General features: G+C 48.2%; 1 protein-coding gene across 1 annotated transcript in view; it reads right to left on the bottom strand.

Annotated features, from left to right (window-relative positions):
• Nucleotides 1–4,569, bottom strand: part of GOLGA7B (golgin A7 family member B) — a 62,425-nt gene extending 57,856 nt beyond the window's left edge. The window contains exon 1 of the mRNA XM_065920069.1: nucleotides 4,529–4,569. The gene's annotated coding sequence lies outside the window, so the exon portion shown is untranslated. The remainder of the gene's footprint in view (nucleotides 1–4,528) is intronic.
• Between the last annotated feature and the right edge of the window lie 7,990 nt (nucleotides 4,570–12,559).

The raw sequence follows: 12,559 nt of genomic DNA, 5'->3' as shown, positions 1-12,559 counted from the left end.
TATCAAACCACAAAAAGACACCGTGGAAACAAATGCACTATCACTAAGTGAAAGAAGTCAATCTGAAAATGCTGTATAACTCCAACTCCATGACTTTCTGGAAAAGCAAAACTATAAATAAAAAGATCAGTGGTAGCCAGGGATTACAGATGAGGGAAAGATAAACAGAAGAAGGATTTTAGGTCAAACTCTTCACCTGAATGGTGGATACATGTTGTTATACATTTGTCCAAACTCAGAGAACCACAACTCCAAGGATGAACTCTCTTGTAAACTATGGACTTTTGAGTAACCATGGTGTATCAATGCAGGTTCATCGACTATAAAAAAAAAAGTACCACTGTGCTGTGGGTTGTCCATAGTTGAGGAGACTGCATGTGTGAGGCAGGGGTATACAGGAACTTTCTACTCTGCTCAAATTTGCTGTAAACCTAAAACTGCTCTAAAAAATAAACCCTATCGAAAATTAAATGTTTTAAAAAGATATGTGAGAAGAGTTTCTTTCTCTTCTCAACAAGACCTTGTGAGATGTGAAGCAGCATTCAGCAATATACTGTGCAGAGACGGAAAACACTTGGCTTGTTGCAGTGGTGGACCAAGGGTGGGGCAGGCGTGGTCCACCCCAGCACAGGCAAAACTTGGGTGCAATGGCCGGAACTCTTAAAACTAGCAAAACAAACCAAAAGTCAGTCTCCACTTTGTTATCATTAAGCAGCAGTCTTAAACTGTATCAGTGATAAAATATCATTCCCTCAAAAAATCACTTGGTCTAATTTCTAAACTAGTGTTACGGTTACTGTTGGTCTTTAATACATGTTAACTTCCAATTAGCACATTTTCATTCCTTATCCTTTAATAAACACCGTATTCTATGTGGCAGTTAATTAAAAGATCCAATTATCTGGGCAGACTTTGATACATGCAGACTTATCTACACGTGGTATTTTTTAAATTAATAGACTTTATTTTTCAGAGTGGTTTTAGGCTTACAGAAAAATTGAGTGCACAGAGTTACCCCTAATATTAACATCTTGCATAAGTGTGGTACATTTGTTATAACTGACAAACCAGTATTGATAGACTGTTAGTAACTAAAAGCCACCATTTACATCAGGGTTCACTCTTCGCATTGTACTTTCTATGGATTTTGACAAAAATACAATGTATCCACCATTCCACATTATATAAAATGGATTCACTGTCCTAAAAAATCCACTGTGCTCTGTCTATTCATCCCTCCCTAAAGCCTTGAAAACTCCTGATCTTTTTTCTGTCTCCATAGTTTTCCTTTTCCAGAATGTCCAACGCTGGAATCATACAGTAGGTAGCCTTCTCAAATCAGCTCCTTTCCAGTGTCAGTATGCATTTAAAGTTCCTCCTTGTCTTTTCATGGCTTGATAGCTCATTTCTTTTTCTTATTGAATAATATTCCATTGAGACATCACTATGCCAGCAAAGGTCTGTATAATCAAATCTATAGCTTTTCAAGTAGTCATGTATGGAATGTGAGAGTTGGACCATAAAGAAGGCTGAGAGTCAAAGAATTGATGCTTTTGAACTGTGGTGCTAAAGAAGACTCTTGAGAGTTCCTTGGACTGCAAGGAGATCAAACCAGTCGATCCTAAAGGAAATCAACCCTGAATATTCATTGGAAAGACTGATGCTAAAGCTGAAATTCTAATACTCTGGCCACCTGAAGAGCTGTCTCATTGGAAAAGACCCTGATGCTAGGAAAGATTGAAGGCAAAAGGAGAAGGGGGTGGCAGAGTATGAGATGGTTAGATAACATCACTCAATGCACACGAATTTGAGCAAACTGCAGGGGACAGTGGAGGACAGAGAAGACGGGTGTGCTGCAGTCCACGGGGTTATATAGAGTTGGACACAACCGAGCAAATGAACAACAACAAATATTCCATTGCATGGATGTACCACCATTTATCCATTCACCTTACTTGCTTCCTGCTTGTGTGTTTGTGGGGTAAGTTTCTAACTGTTCCAATTCATTCAAGCACACTTCAGGTGCAATTGGTGTCCCCAAACCCCATGATATGACACATTCCTACATATAAACAGTAAATTTCAAAAAACTGGTAGCCCACTGGGTGTGAAAACAAACAAAAAGAATGCAGGACTTGAGTTCCTTCAGTTCTGTCATTCTATGGGACCACTTGGAGGCTTGTTTTGTGTCTAAAATAAAAAATTGTGCTGCAGTGTAAAGTAACAAGTAGAAAGCTTTTGTTTGGTGAGCAATTTTTGTTTATATGTGAAATATTTTACTGAATTTGAATATCCTCAAAACTGAAAATTCTTCTCTGTTTGCTTGTTTCAAAACTAAAGAACAAATTAAGAAATAATCATTACTGATCATTGCATGATTACTAATCAAAATTATTTCATCATATTAATAATTCTAAAGATGGCCTTAGAAATCTAAGATTCCTACCACCTAGTTCACATGGACTGAATAGTACCCTCACCTTGAATGTGGGTGGAACCAGGGAATATAGTGGAATATTATAGTCAGTTGACTTTGAGTTAATCAAAAGTGATATTATCTTGGGTGGGCGTGACCTAATCAGGTGAGTCCCTTTGAAGAAGGTGATACAGCAGAAAGGTCTCTCCTACTGGCCTTGAAGATGTGGCCTCAATGAATTCCATAGCTACAAGAAAATTAGCTCCGCCAAAAGTCACATGTGTTTGGAAGAGGACCCCCAGGCCTCAGATGACCCCACTCCCAGCAGACACTGTGACTGCAGCTTTGTGAGACCCTGAGCAGAGGATCCCACTAATCCATGCCTGGACTCCTGACCCATAGAAACTGAGATGATGAATGGGTGTAGGTTGCTTTAAGCAGCTAAGTTTGAGGAAATTTATTACCACAGCAACAGAAAACTAATACACGTGTCTAAGGCCCCCATTTGGCCAGAGAAGAAGTTGGATGAACACAGCCCAGTCCATATGCTATGTAGGAGGCCCCGGCAGTCCTTGGAGATGCCAAAACAGAGAAGTTAGGTGTCTCAGTCAAGGTCACACAGTCAGCAAGTGACCAAGTCAGGCTGGAAGCCAGGCCTGACCGACTCCAGGGCCTCCAAGGACCGGCTCAGTGGATAAGCCTGCAGGTGGTCAGCTCCCATGGTGACATGTGGTACCTTCTGGTGACGATGGGACCCCGAAGCTAGAAAGCACCTGTGGAAGAAGCAGTTCCCACTCCCAGACTGGCTGTAGCTCAACCCCACCTGGTCAGCTAGCTAAGTCATGGAGCCAGGCCCCAGGCCCCAGGCCCCTCTCCCACGCCCAGCCTCTCAGTCGTGTCCAGCTCTTTGTGACCCCATGGACTGTAGCCCGCCAGGCTCCTCTGTCCATGGAATTGTCCAGGCAAGAATACTGGAGCGGGTAGCCATTCCCTTCTCCAGGGCATCTTCCTGATCCAGGGATCCAACCCAGTTCTCCTGCATTGCAGGCAGATTCTTTACCATCTGAGTCACCAGCCCTCTGTTTATGTCCTTTATATCGCGTTTACAATCACTCCACAGGCACATCTGCCTGTCACAGCCTCCATACTTGAACGTCAGCCCAGTGAGGATCCCCATGTGACAAGGGCTCCCAGTGCAGAGTAGGCACGGAACAACATTCACCGAACAGATTATAGAGTGAGACATGATGGCTTCTGCTCCTCCTCTGGATCCCTTTCTCTTCCTTTCACATGGCTCCATCCAGAGCCCTAGGTCTTCACAGACGGCTCCCTTCAGAAGGGATGAAGTCCCCACCCTTGCCAGTTCCACTCCAAGTCACCCACTCCACCCCACAAGGAGCTTCATGGAGGAACACCCCATGCTAGGCAGCCTGGAGCCTCCCAGTTTCCCAGACACAGCACTTGCTCCCTCTGCTGGCAAAAGTGGGCAAGTGCATAGCGGTCCCTCCACTCTGCAGATGCTGGAAGGCAGGAGTAAGAGGCTCAGGTGGGCTCCCAGCCAGGAGGGGTGGGAGGGTTGAGGGGAATCAGTAGCCTGGCCCAAGTCTTGCCACAGTGAGAGGGCACTGCCCTGAGGCTTGCAGCTCTGGAGCACACTCTGGCCTCAGCCCTACCCACAGGACTGGCAAACCATCAAATGCCTCAGATGCTCTGTCTCCGCCAAGCAAGGCTCGGATAGGGACCCTAGACCAGGAAGCAGGACAGGGCTTTCACCAGGAGAGCACATTACTCAGAGAGAAGGCAGCCCTCTAGCAGACCAGCCCCCAGAGCTACCCAGTCCTACCTCATGACAATACCAGCTAGCAAGGCACACCTACTACATCGCACACCTACTACATCTCACACCTCATCTATCCTTGCAGGGTGGGTACTCACCATATAGACTAGAGGCATAGCAAAGGTGGTGCAGTCAAATCCGAACCCAGGTCAGTGTGACTCTGAAAGGCCCTGCTTTTTACATGCCCTGTCTAGGTGTGCCTCATGTTGTTGTTCATTTGCTCAGTCGCTTCCAACTCTTTGTGACCCCCATGGACTGCAGGATGCCAGGCTTACCTGTCCATCACCAACTCCGGGAACTTGCTCAAACTCTTGTCCATTGAGTCAATCCACTGATGTTTGGATGCCACCCAACCATCTCATCCTCTGTCGTTCCCTTCTCCTCCTGCCCTCAATCTTTCCCAGCATCAGGGTCTTTTCCAATGAGTCAGCTATTCGCATCAGGTGGTCAAAGTATTGGAGCTTCAGCTTCAGTATCAAGTCCTTCCAATGGATATTCAGGGTTGATTTCCTTTAGGATTGACTGGTTTGATCTTGCAGTCCAAGGGACTCTCAAGATCTTCTCCAACACCATAGTTTGAAAGCATCAATTCTACATCCAAGGAGGCCTTCTTACCTAAGACGGGTCGCATGTGACTTCAGCCAAGGCTGGCTTGGGTGTGGCTAAAGCTGGGAGGTGCCTGGGATGGGAAAAGTCCTCCCAGGACCAGATAGCACCATGGACACCTCCTGGCTGGGTGACCTTAAACAAATCACTTAACCTCTCAGAACCACTGTATTCTCATCCATGAAAGAAGCAGAATTTCTGTGGTTGTGGGGATTAGAGACCATGTGTGTCAAGTTCCCAGCACAGAGCACCCAAGAATAAAAGAGCTGTTATTGCTTATGTCTCTCTCTGTTATTCCTCCCTTCCCTTGAGCACGGGCTGGCCTTCATGACTTGCCTCTAACAAATGGAATAAAGGGGAAATAATGATGCAACTGCAGAGAGCAGGTGATGAAAAGAACTGCATTTCCTCCATGTTTGCTTCTGGATCTGTCAATCCAGAGAAGCCAGATGCCACGTCATAAGGACACTCAAGCCGCCCACATGGCCTCCAGCCAGCAGCCACATGAGTGAACATGGAAGTAAGTCCTCCACTCCCAGTCAAGCCTTCAGATAACGGCAGGCAGGCCTGGTCAACATCTTGACTGCAACCTCATGAGACATCCTGAGTCAGAGCTACCCAACTAAGCGGCTGAATTTCCCACCCACAGAAACTGTGGAGATAATGTTTGCTGTTTTAAGTTTGATGTTTATCAGAATAAAAACACAACTAAGATACTTTGTAATCAGCATCCTTGGACCAGCATTTGCTTTGGGGTTGAGTTGCCCCAGTCTCCTCCCCATCACTGTAGTCACAGACAATCTGCATTGAGGAGGGTCCGGAGCCTGTGGAACTGGCCATGGAAGAAAGAATAATAACTAATATTTACTGAGCATTTACCATCTGCCAAGCATTGAGCTAATAAGCACTTCACATTTATCTTTCTAACAGAAGTCCCAAGAGGGAAGCACCATCATCCTTGTCTTACAGATGGGAAAACTGAGGTACCAAAAGGTTGAGTACCCACCCAAGATTACACAGACAGTAGCAGAGCTGGGGTGCGAATCCAGTGCCACGATTCCAGCCCCCAGAAGTAGTGCTCTGCCACCTGAAGGGTGCGGAGGCTCTAAGGACCATTTCCCTCTCCCGTCTCACCCCCAGCCCCCACCACCGCCACCGCCCACGTGCTCTCCTGTTAGCATGACTAACATGGCTTTGAACAAATCCCATCCAAATCCCACCAGGGTTCTGGGACAAACCCCCACTCAGCCTGTTGTCCCTTCGCCAAGGCAGTGCCTTTTTCCACTCCCACCCTTCAGCTGCCCCAGCGCAGGTCACCCAGCATATTCATGGTGAAAGTTCTCTCCTTCCAAGTCATCCAGTCCAGCCCCCTCGCATTTGTTCAGATGCAGAGACAGTCCCAGAGAGATGAGATGGCTTATCTAAAGACAGATGCAGCCGAGGGAGCACAGAGGCTGGAACCCAATCTCCTGGCTCCTCTCAATTCAGGTGCACCCTGGGGCCGGCTTCCATGGTCACCACCCCCCACCCCCTACCCAGGTACCCCAGGTAGGTTCCACCCACCTATCCAGATACTGGGGATTGAAACTCGATGCCAATCGAGTTTCCTCCCCAGCATTCTCCATTAGCCCCAGCCCCAGAGGGAGACAGGAGGAGGGGGCTTATCTCCACCTGTGAGGTGGTGGTGTTCACCCCACCCCCATCCTCCCTGCCAGGCAGCCTTGATTAATGGGCTGGTGCTATCTTATCTCCCAGCTGCAGCAGTTAGGGATTAATAGGTGGTGGCAGGGCCCTGAGAGGACACATCCTGCCCCCAGATCAACCCAAGAGTTCTGCAGGAGGGCGGGGAGCGGAAGGAAAAGGGACCGCCATCTTGCTCACCCACCCAAACTGGCTGGGTCCCTGGGAAATGTGCAAAGCACCCAGGACAGGGCCTGGCAATCAGTAGGGACTTAATCAATGGTAGCCCCTGTTACATCCTGCTGTTTTTATAAACTCTTGGGGGCCATCCCTGCCCTGGGGTTGAGCTGCCAAAGTCTCCACCAATGCACAGCCTATGGGTTAAGGAGAAATTCACCTCCCCACTCCAGCCTCAGGTGTCTCATCTATAAAATGGGGACAGGTTTGGGGTTTGGAAACCAGGTTGTAGGTCCGACATTATTTAGAGTGACTGGGAGTGAGTTGAGGGATTTACTTACCCATCTGTGAGGCTTCAGAAAACCCCTTCAAACTCAGCCTCAATTTTCTCATCTGTAAAAGGGGTATGATAATATCTGCATTGCCCACCATGCGGTGTTGTTAGCATGTAACAACTTCTGGAAAACCCTGCCGGGACTGTTTCATGTCACGAGTGCGGGTTCCCAGAGGGAGTCAGACACCAAACTCTGACCCAGGGGTTCACGCCGATACTAGTTGCTACTGACAGACTCAACCCCAAATCCAGCCTCAGCTTCGGGAGAGAAAGTTTGTTTGAGTCACAGGCCCTCCAACTAGGACTAAGGAAGGTGGACCAGATGTTTTACTAGCCCAGGTCAGTTTCAGGTTACTTATTCCATTGCCCAAGTGTGACTGTTAGCAGCACCCCCTTTCACTCTCCTAGTGTTCCCCCTTGGAGAAGCAGTCATGTGGTCCCTAGGCTGAAGGAAGGAGATTCTAACCTCCCTCAAGGAAAGAGAGATCCCATGTAACACTCAGCTGTGGCCAGCATAATTCCACTAGTTGCGCTGAAGTCAGGCAGCTAACTCCACCAGGGCCATGCAGGGGCAGACTCAGAAGTCCATGACTGAAAGGACTGCCCCCAACCTCCTCCCTAGATTTCTCAAGAAACACATGATCACTTCCTAGGGAGAAGGAAGTATATGAAGATGAGTGAGGGATGGGAAGAAGGGACTTTCAGATGAACAGACAGAATAAGGGAAGAATAGATGAATGAATAAGAGAAAGGAAAGAAAAACAGATGGATGGATATACGGGGAGAGTGGATGAATGGAAAAAAGGAAGGATGGAAAGATATTGAAAGAGAGGGATAAAAATGGATGGACGGACAAGGGGAGGGATGGAAAGAGGGGAACATCAGAGCCCTTTGATGGCCCCCAGCCCTTTGACAGAGCACAGCAAACAGGGAGCGCAGCAGAAGGTTTTCTTTCCAGAAGGACATAACGATGACCCTTTGGGGTCCCAAGAAGACAGTCTTCCCTCCCCGACTCCAAAGACCTTCCTAGGACAATTCCTTCCAGTTCACTCCCTGCCTCTTCCCGCTGCCCCTGCCACAAAGGGCAAAGGGCAGCGCAGCCAGAGAGCTATTTGCTATCAGCCCCATTTACCCCAACCCTGTTTACTCTGGGTCTGCAATTAACAGAGTTGCCTTCCCGGATCAATTAATAGTGGGGGGCTTGAAAAGGCCCTGGAAGTCCCGACAAGCCTGGTTACCCATTGATGAGCAATGGGGAGCTGATGGCAGCTACTCCTCCTTAATCCTCTTCTAAGGTGTCCCATCGGCCACCCTGCCCTGACTCCCACACCCAGGTCCCAGGCAGCTCTTAGCTCAGGAAGGTTGACGTGGGATGGGGCTGAAAACCCTGCCTCAAGGTATGCAGGGGCAGCTGGGGTCCTCGATCTGCCTTCACCTGGGCAGCCCCCAGGATCAGGGTAAAAATACTGTGTGGTCTAGGGGTGAAGATCACGGGCGCTGGGAAGGGACCAGACCCAAGTTTATAGACCCACCTCTTCTCACTTACCAGCTGTGTGACCTTGGGCAAGTGATTTAATCCATCTGAGTCCCAGTTATGCCCTCTATAAAATAGGGATAATGGCAAGTCAGACCCACTTCAAATGATGCTGTGAGGATGGAACAAGTTAACTTACAAAACACACCAAGCATGTCAGGCATCAGCCACAGCTTTGAGCTCCTTTAGGGAACCTGGAGCACCCTTCTTAGCCTCTTCATCCTCCAGGCTCCTTTCCCTCTCCCCTGGGGTCCCCTTAGGTACCAGCAGACAATAGGAGGTTCTGTTTCTTCACTGGCCCAGAGAGGGTCCAGAGGTTCCTGGATGTCCAGTACAGTAGCCACCAGCCACACAGTGTTATTTACATTTAAATTAATTAAATTAATATTATTCAGCCAATGGTGGCTCAGCGGTAAAGAATTCATTTGCCAGTGCAGGAGACATGCATTTGATCCTTGAGTTGGGAGGATCCCCTGGAGAAGGAAATGGCAACCCACTCCAATAGCCTTGCCTGGAGAATCCCATGGACAGAGGAACCTGGTGGACTACAATCCATGGGGTCGCAAAAAACTCAGACACAACTGAGCAACTAAACAACAATAGAAAGGACTACAGAACAGAGTCATGCTACAACATGGATAAACCTCAAAAACATTCTGCTAAGTGAAAGAAGCCAGGCAAGAAAGTTCATATACTGTATGACCAGATTCCTATGAGACGTCCATTAACAGGCAAATCCATAGAGATAGAAGCAGCCTGATGGTTTCCAGGAGCTGCAGGCAGGCAGAATGGGGAGAAACTGCTTAATGTGGACCTAAGAGTTGCCTTTCGGGGAGACAAAAATTTTTAGAACCAGATAGAAATGGTGGTGTCTAACACCATGAATGTACGCAATGCCACTGAAGTATTCACTTTAAAATGGTTAATTTCATGTTATGTGAATTTCGTCTCACTAAAAATCTCAATCCCTTAGTAGCCGGAGCCGCATTTTAAGTGCCCAGTAACCACATGTGGATTGCTGTCCAGTCGGTAAGTCATGTCCAGCTCCTTGGACTGAAGTATACACCAGACCTCCCTGTCCTTCACCATCTCCCAGAGTTTGCTCAAACTCAAGTCCATTGAGTCAGTGATGCCGCGGCTCCCAAATTAGAGGACCCAGGTACAGAACATGTCCATAACCGCAGAGAGCTTTTAAAACAAGCTTGACCTTCAGGTAATCAAATAATACTAGTGGTAAAACCTCTTCACATGCATTATCTCATCTGACTCTCACCAGGATGGCATTTTCTTTTACAACATTGGGAAGCTGGGACCCAGAAAAGGGGGAACTTGCACAGGGAGAGGCAGGCCAAGGACCTGTGCTGGGGTCTGTGAGCCTCTGAGGTCCTTTCCGCCCTCCAGAGTCAGCCCCAGGAAGTAACAACAAGACTCCCTGACTGTCTGGCTGTCCTGCTAACTGTCCTGCTTTCTGCTGAAGGGCCTTGGCACCCGTTTAAAGCAGGCGAGGGTGTGAAAGTGTACAGTCTGGAAGCTGAAGGGTGTCTGGTTCCTGCTTGCAAAAACTGTGGGGAAGAGGACTTATTGCCAAGTGATTTGGAATTCTAACAAAAATTCCAGGAAGCCAGAGGCTGGGTAATGAATGGAGGGGAAAGAATGCACCTTCCGATGACCCCAAGTTGCCTGGCCATGTAACTAGGTCCAGAGGGCAACTGACCCCTTTGTCTCTAGTGGACCTTCAGCTGTCTTCAGAGCCCTTCAGGGTGGGCTGAAAAGGCCTGAAAGTTTCCCTGTCTTAATCTGGCATAATCCAGATTGGGGCAATGGAAAAGCATGGAAGGTTGGAGAGTCAGAACTTTGTTCAGTTCTAGCTCTATCACTTACTGCCTGGATGACCTTGAGTAAGATGCTTAACCTTTCTGATCCTCAGTTTCTTTATCTGCAAAATGACTGACTGTTCTGAAGATGTGATCTGTTATCTCAAGATAACAGATGTGACTCCCAAACACCGTCTAAAGATGAATTATCTTCACCGGGACCCAAGCAGTTCTCAACCACTATCCTTTTAAGGATCTCACCTGAAGTATGAAGCTCAGGGAAGTCTTAAGATTAAAATCCTCATCAGTAATATTACTAATAATAGCAATGGTGCTGGCATGAGCCAGACTCACTGAAAGGTGATTATGAAATCGCAGACAGAGGGATGGGCTGGCTGCCCTGCCTGTACTCAAAAATGTGTGGTGGAGTCAGATCATCTGGAATCCTCCCAGCTGTGTGACCCTGGGCAAGTTCCTCAGTCATCTCTGACTTCTCATCTGTAAACCAGAATGATAATAGCATTTACCTCTCAGCCTTACTGAGAGGTTTAAATGAGATGAGAAAGCACTTAGCAACATTCCCGGACAGACAAAAGTCTGCAAACACCGTTTACTAATCAGAACTGGGTGCTGCAGAAGGTAAGAAGGTATGCATACTCGGCGTTCTCTGTCATGTCTGACTCTTTGTGACTCCATGGACTGTAGCCCACCAGGCTCCTTTGTCCATGGGATTGCCATGCCCTCCTACACAGGATTTTCCTGACCCAGAGATCAAACCCATGTCTCCTGCGTCTCCTTCATTGCAGGCGAATTCTTTATGGCTGAACCACCAGGGAAGCCCAAGAAAGACATGAACCCAGCTAATTATATCCCCAGGCAGAGGAAGCAGGTTGTATGGAGCTTCCAGAAAGGAAAAGTTCTCATTTTAGCCTCAAGGAGGCCCATGAGCCTTGGAAAGTGGCTAGTCCATGAACAGGAGGAGGAGTGGAAGTGATGAGCCAGCATGACCCCCTCCACGGCCAGTATTTCCCATCTGGGTCCCCACATCACTGCATCAGAACCACGTGGGAGTGACACGTGCTGAACTAGAATCTGAAGGTGGCCCAGTAATCTGAATAGGTATTTTAACCAGCTTCACACTGCAAATTTGGGAACCTCTCTCCCCTCCTGGCTGTGGGGTGTGCCCTGTGACAGCCCACGTCAGTCAGCCTAGTCAAGGTAGATCCAGGGGGTAGCGACAATTCACAGTCATGGGAAATTAACCCCAGACCTCATGTGCCCATCATAATACTTCTAATGACTAAAGAGAAACAGAAACCATGGGACAAATGTAGGGATGAGGAGTAACATGTGGCACAGGGCAGACACTGACTGATGTCAGGATATGACCCTGGATTAGGGTAATGAAAGTGCTACTCACTCGGTCGTGTCTGACTCTTTGCGACCCCATGGACAGTAGCCCACCAGGCTCCTCTGCCCATGGAATTCTCCAGGCAAAAGATTACTGGAGCCCATTGTCATTTCCTTCTCCAGGGGATCTTCCTGACCCAGGGATCAAACTTGGGTCTCCTGCAGTGCAGGCAGATTCTCTACCATCTGAGCCACCAGAGATTCATTTTTTGACCAATGACTGAGGGTAACCACCGACCAATCAGAACATCGGTCTGAGCAATCAGAACATTCAGAACAGCCAAACAGGGCCCAGTTGGCTGCACATGGCCCTGGAGAGAGTCCACGCTGGTCAGTGGCCACTGAGGGGGACAGGAATGCTTGGGGGCAGGGCTCTGGGTCCCACCACAGCCCTCACAACTGCCCCCTTCTCACCTGTCTTATCTGCTGAGTTCCCACAAGCCACATCATTTGAAAACAGGATCGCCTTACTTTAAAAACACCACTGGCAAAAAGCACTGATCTATGAGTGCTTCTTCACAGGGGCCCTGTCGGCCTTTGGGGCAGAACAAGTCCTGGTCCCGCAGGGCTGGACTGGGTGAGACAGTGATTTAGCATCCTTGATCCCTGTCCAGTAAATACTAGCAGCAGCCCCCAGTGGTCCTGATGACCAAACGAGGTGTGGAGGCAGGAGGGTGCAGCCTATCCATCCAGCTGGGAAGCACTTCTCCAACAACTGAGAGTCAAGACATGGAGCAACCAGCCTAAAGCC

This window comes from Muntiacus reevesi, chromosome 2 (genome assembly GCF_963930625.1).
Source record: "Muntiacus reevesi chromosome 2, mMunRee1.1, whole genome shotgun sequence".
Classification (NCBI taxonomy): domain Eukaryota; kingdom Metazoa; phylum Chordata; class Mammalia; order Artiodactyla; family Cervidae; genus Muntiacus; species Muntiacus reevesi.
Note: the sequence above shows the minus strand (reverse complement) of the source record. Positions and strands in the feature narration are given on the sequence as shown.